Genomic DNA, 7,047 nt, shown 5'->3' with positions numbered 1-7,047 from the left:
TAAATTAACATTTGCGTAGTACCTCCCATGGGAGCTGCCACAATGGTGTTATGGTTGGCACACTAGATTTGTAATCCAAAGGTTGGTGTGTTTGATTCAAGTTTCTAGCGCAGTAGTGGAAAAAATGGGGCAAGTTTCTTAAATCCTCCCCACTTCACCACCGCCTGTCTACCCAGCAGTATGATTGGTTACAGCCCAGTTAGTCTATGAACGGCAGGTCACGAGTGGTGAGGTAAAGCGTGGGTACACCCAACTCTTACAACACATCTGGTCAGTGTGGTATAGTACACCAAATATATTCTCGGGCTTCTACTCTTTCTGCCGTATTGACGGGAAAAGCTGACCATGGGATGTCTAATTTGGCGATCCACTTCGGTGGCTTCCTGAGCTGCCAATTGGAGAAATTAAATGGCTCCAACAACAGGTCCTCAGTGGGCAGTTGATGCGCTATGATCCCATGGTCTGGAGTCACATCCCTCGCCTTCCACTTGTGAAGCTGGTGGCCACTGCCTCATTGCCACTCCGCGTCCCATTGTGCGGATTCGGTTGAGTGCCGTCCACTGTCTGAGGTCGAAGCCAAGAGCCTCCGCTGTTGGGGTTAGTGATGAGGCATCTGTTCTTTACGTTGTATCCCGCGATTCCATTCATCCGGATGGCTCGGTGCCAGCTGCGTGGATACCCTCTGCTGTTTCCCAGAACGGATGGTGTGATCATAGGCACGTTCACTGTGGGGTTGTTCAGGACTTTGTTGATCGGAGATCGGAGTTTGGTTTTTAATTTTTTCCACGGATGGTGGGACAATGTGGAACAGCACCGGGAGCCACTCAGTTGGAGTGGACTTAAGCGTCCCTGACAACGTTCTTCTAATAGTGGAGGCAGTAGTAGTATGAGCAAGAAATTGCAGGGCTGCACCTTTACCTTTAACCACCCATAGCACATTTATTTCGACCTATGCAGACACATACTGCTTATTTCTGAATGCAGATGGATGTCCTTTCAAACAAGGTAATTAAAACATGTCGAGATGCATTCACCTACAAGTTTACAGGTGCACATGATTTACACCTGAATGTAGTTTTTAAGTGTATGTAGCTTTTACATACATGTGTTAATTGCATGGTGTTACAGGTGCGCAGGTGTACATAAGAACAGGAAGTGTACGCGTTACAGGTGTGTGGGTGTACAAAGTTGTGGTAGCTATGTGTACATGTGTGACAGTTGTGCAAAGTATGTGTACAGGGTAATTGTATAAAGGTGTATAGGTATATGTGTACACATGTACAGGTGAGGATGGGAGGTGGTCATAAGATGGCAGAAAAGCAATGCATTTTTTAATATATCCTTATGGGGTTTTGTTGGTCTTCACGGGATACTTCAGTTTCCTTCCACATGCCCAACACTCATTAAATGGTCATCAAGAATCATGTTGCCGGCATGAAGACAACTTAAATTATGACCGTGTACATTTTCGTAAAACCGAAAAATCTTTCAACTCAGACATTTGTGTATCCTAAACTTATCCCTCCAAACATTCCAATGCAGGGCCCTCTCCTTTCAAACTTATTCTCAAAGACTCCTCGAGGCTTACACACGTGGAACGGGGGGGGGGGGGGCATTCTTATTGAGGTATACGTGCATGAACAGGGGGCATTATTATTATTGTTGTTGTGTGTGCAAGAGCACACAGGTGGAGATGTAAAGCTGTACTGTACGTGTGTCAAGGCAACAGCTCGTGAAGCACGTGTGCAGGTATCGGCCACGATGCTCTGAGGGGTCATGTCCCCCGGGCTACTGGACGATGGTATGCCACAGGTTCCGATGCTGACGAAGGATGTGAATGTGTGTAAGCCAAAACAAATAAAAGTTATGGGCCTTGAGAGAAACCATAATGCATGAGTTGTGGTCACTTTTGTTTTTTTCAAGTACAATCGTAATGGTCATGAGCTTACAATTACATAAATTAGGAATTCCTAAGCGCATTCCTCTCAGCTGTTGTGTGAGCATCTTCACGACATGTTGGTTTCACGTTGAGCACGGTTACAAGCCACTGTCTGTGTGTATAGTTGTCCTCATTTGAAACTTATTGTAGCCTGCGCAGGGAGGCTGCGCTGTACAATTGCTTGGCATGTGAGTTAATTGCTTAGCAGTTGTCATTGTCTATTCACGGTGTGTCAAAAGGTTGGTCATTTAATTTCATCGGGCACCTTATCAAAACAGCATACCTTCAAGAACCTCAACAAAGACACACACCCCCAATAGAAACCTTAAAAGACTTTTGGGACAAGTGCCGTTAGTGCGTACCTATGAAGGCCGGCATGGCACACGAGGGGGTGGGTGTCCAGCACCACGCCCGGGCCACCTTTGTCTCCCTAGTGGCAATGTTTAAGTGTCTGAGGCTGAGTCGACCTAGGGAAGGCACAGGACCGGTTCAGTCAATGATCACTAGTGTTGCGAGTGCGAAGGAATCGAACTCGGGTCGCTGAGTTCGTAGCGCAGCGCGCTACCCGCTGCGCCACGGCTCGCCCACAAGAACCTCGCACAGCAGTAATACATGCCACCCGCCGTCATGATTAATGCTGTTGAAAAACCAACGCTTTTAACATTGACGGTTCGCAGAGGGGACCGGCTGACGTGATCATTTGTGCAGCATTCCAGAGTTTGGGAGCAACGGCCGTGTAATTCATCGCGATGCCAGGTGTGAGGTTTTGCAGACCGATGTTTGAGAGAGAAGATGATCCTTTGGCTAGAGCGCCCGATCAAAGCTGCAATCACTGTACAGCTTGGGTACCCTGGATCCAGCCTGTACTACAACATCAAATGTCAGTACCCTAGACAATTTATTCTCTGGTTCAAAGTCGCTTCTACGCATATGCAGGGTTTGCATACACGCGTAAATTACATGGTGTTACAGATGTACATGAGAAAGCCGGTGTACAAGCTACACGTGTATAGCTATACAAGGTCATGTTAGGCAGACCACCAGCTCTCATGAGAGCTGAGCTTTGGTTAAACACCTGATTATGCTGGTTGGTACATGCTGGCGGTGGTACATGCAATGCACACCTTTGCACGTTGTAAAAGAGAAAACATGATCGCTGGGCAAGGCCACAGGGTGACCTGGACAGATGGAGTTTGGAAGTTGCGGTAATCAGATGAGGGAGACTGTTTATTTTGATGAAGCTGTGATGGAATGCACCGATGCCCAAGCTGGTTTATGTTCTCGCGAGTGCCCTGTGCTTCATGCCGTAAACACCCAAGGGGCGTGATTGATGTACATTTTCCACCGTGTACGCCGATCTTGCTTTTCATAGCTCGTCTGTAAATATTGAACCCGCAATGTGTGCACGCATGTGAGTGGTGGCACACTGGGGAGCGGTACTGTAGTGGTTAGCGTGCTGCGCTATGAACTCGGCGACCGGGGTTCGATTCCCGCTCACGGCCAACACCAGTGATGATTATCTGAATCGGTCCTGGGCCTCTCCTAGGTCGAGTCAGCCTCAAATGAGTACCTGGTGTGGTGTGTAACCATCGCCACAGGGGAGACAAAGGCGGTCGGGTGTGGTTCTAACCACCCACCCTTTCTTGTGCCGTGCTGGCCTTCATAGGTGCTCGCTAACGGCACTTGCTCCAACAGTCTGTGAAGAGCTATAGGCGGGATATGTTTCTGAGTGACCAACAAAAAAAATCAAGGACCATGACGTGTAGAGCTATGGGCCCCACTTGGCTGTGTGAAATCACGAATGAAGAATGTGAAATGCAGGATTTTGAGGCCATTTGAAGGGAACAGTTGTGTTCCTTCCAGAGAAAGGTCACCCTTGGGTAAGGTAGGCCATGTAACATTAGGACTGCCAATTCCTCCCTTACCTCCCATATGGGGGCAGTCACCACACATTGGGATGATATTGTCATAATAATGGCAATTATTTACTCAGGTATGCCTCACTGAGACACATTCTTAAGCAGCAGCCTGGCCTGCATTGGGACGTTTGACCAATTCCACAAACGAGTCTTGGGTTTCAAGCGGTAGGAATCATACTATCGGAGGTGATACTCAGCACTACCATCTCCTTATACACCCACCTACAACAGCCAACGAATCCAAGCACTAACAAGGCTCAACTCTGCTTACCTTCCAAAATCCATGTTTAATCCAACAGCCTACTTGCCTTCCACACTAATGTTTTAAAAACAGAATATCGTTAAAGCAGCCAATTCTGCTGGGTTCGACCTTCTGGTCTCATCAGCAGGGTGAGGCCTGCAAAACATATGCTGCTAAATTGACATGCCACTGACAGAAGAATGCTTAATCTTCACTAGGAGACAAGCGTTGAAAGAATCCTGCTTCCTTCAGACTGGTTGAACAAATTAAATTTACGGCTCTATTTTAAGCATATAGGCCATGTTGGCTGTGTTACAAGTTACTCTCTGCCATCCCGACCATGCTGTACAAACAAACCCTAATATTTAAAAAGAGAAATGAGCCACTGGTAGCGTTGACCGATCCAGTAAAGGTTGTTGCGCATGAACAAAGACTCACTGGATAAGCCCAGCTTAAGCAGAAGTAGGTGACCCCCGTCGTAACCCCTTTGTGGCAGTTTTGCAGGATTCTTTACCAAACTAGCAGTTTCCATAAATACATAAAATGAATAAACACAAGCGACGAATGCACGCTTGCCAGATTATTTCGGCATTATCTAAATTGAAAACGTATTTCTATAGAACAGCTTTTTGTGTTTTAGTTTGTCCTTCACCCGCACCTCCAATTAGCGCATACGGTGCACAAAAAGTTCAAAATACATACATAGCGGTTCGGAGGAGCATGACCCAGGTATTAATAAAAATATACGCAGTTAACTTTACAACTATGCATGCTAGAGCCCAACCAAGCAAAATAAATTTCCTGCACAGCACTCGATTGGAATGTACACGGAAATAATATAATCGGCCCCTACTGAGAATACTTGGCACTAACGTCCTGAAATAGTCGTGAGACTAACAAGCCAGCGAGGGTTTCCTTAGGTTAACAAGCATTGTGATAATAAACATTCAATCAACATGGATGGCCTGGTATGTAAATTAATACAGGAAATTCATCTTCTTGGTTCTTTCCGTAGTCACGTAGAAGGGAAAAAATAAAATAATAAAAATTAAACATAATAAAATACTTCTCACGACGTTTCGGCCACAACGCAAGCAGCCGTCTTCAGGTGAAGAACAGGTCTGTCGGAAAGACAGACGCTGTCTTTTCGACAGACCTGTTCTTCAGCTGAAGACGCTGTTTTTCCGACAGACCTGTTCTTCACCTGAAGACGGCTGCTTTTATTATTTATAATTTCCCTTCTACGTGACTTTACCGAAAGAACCAAGAAGATGAACCTCGGGCTGAGATTTTGAACTCGATGCGTTTAATGAGCGTGGCCTTTACCGCGACTGAGTTGGCGACTGAGTTGGCTACCGATCCATCAAGAGGATTAAAAATAATTAACGTCGAATAAAATATAAAAAAAAATTAAACACTCGTCATTTACGAGTACGGTACATTTCATTAAAGCGTGTTAAAAAAAATCTTTTTAAATATTACTTGTTAAATGGAGGCCACGGACTCCGCCACGGAGCTTTTAGCGGTAAACACGGTACCGTATTTACCGGGTAATACTTCGCGTTACCTTTACCCTACCGGGTAATTCTTCCGAGCTACCTTTACCCTACCCTTTACCTTACCCCTTGGCATGTCGACACCTTTACCCTTTACTCTTGTACCCGGTAAAAATGGTAAATTACCTTACCTTGCCGAGGCCTACTCGTAATGGCAGAACTCCACGACTCCAGGAAGTGGCCAGGCAGATTTCCATAACGTCAGGGACCGCGGTGATTTACAGGCAATGTGAGTTGAGCGTGGACAATTAGACTCATAATAAAGATGTTGAAAAATATATTTAAATTTTTCAATGATAGAATATAGTATTGTCATCAGTATGACATACCTATACTAAGTTTGCAGTCGATATGACATTGGGAAGACGGTTGAAATTGAGTTACAAGATTTGAGGATATGACGATAGAGTTAAATAAAAGCGTGTAATATGTTTAAAAATATTTTTTTGTATTTTTTTATGATAGAATACAGTACTGTATTGTCATCAGTATGACATAAGTATACCAAGTTTGCAGTCGATAGCACATTGGGAAGTGGGTAAAAATAGAGTTACAAGATTTTTTAAGGATACAACAGACGGAGTGATTAAAATAAAAGCGTGTAAAAAGAGCCGTCGTTAGCTAATTGAATATTTAACTCGCTCATTAAACGCCCAGCAACAGCGCCACTACATCAAGCAGCAGCAAATGCCCAAGCAGACACGAGGCATACTTCGCCCACCTGTTACAAAGTGAAGGCTGAACGATGGCCGAGCAAGCGTTACAACACAGGCTTCTTATCGCAAGGCACGCCTTATCATCCTTGCTACAGGGAGTGTTGGGAATGTGGCATCGATCAGAACGATGACTCGGGAGTTACTCACAACACCTCTCGGCCCTGCAACCAGACGAATCGTTCCAAAAGGCCAGAGCTAGGCCTCAAACGGCAGCAAAGCACAACACGCGCTTCGAGGCCACATCACGCGGCGTTCGCGATGCGCGGCCCGACAGTCAGACGCGGGATCGAGCCAAGTACTCACGATGGTCGCGCCTCCAGGGTCGCAAACTTGGCCGGATCGCCATTCCATTGCGGAGGTTACCACGTGGAGACAGCCACCTTCAAACCGATGGGGGTGGCTTGGTCACGTGTAGAGGTTCTTGGTCACGTGTGGAGGCCCTTGGTCACGTGTGGAGGTCTTTGGTCACGTGTGAGGGAGGATCTTTGGTCACGTGTGTGGGGGCCTTGGTCACGTGTGTGGGCCCTTCGTCACGTGTGGGTAGGTCCTTGGTCACGTGTGGAGGTCCTTGGTCACGTGTGAGGGCCCTTGGTCACGTGTGTGGGCCCTTGGTCACGTGTGAGGGCCTTTGGCCACGTGTGTAGACCTTTGGTCACGTGGGGGCTTGGTGACCACA

The sequence above is a fragment of the Lampetra planeri genome, chromosome 56 (assembly GCF_965212315.1).
Source record: "Lampetra planeri chromosome 56, kcLamPlan1.2.h2, whole genome shotgun sequence".
Classification (NCBI taxonomy): domain Eukaryota; kingdom Metazoa; phylum Chordata; class Hyperoartia; order Petromyzontiformes; family Petromyzontidae; genus Lampetra; species Lampetra planeri.
Note: the sequence above shows the minus strand (reverse complement) of the source record.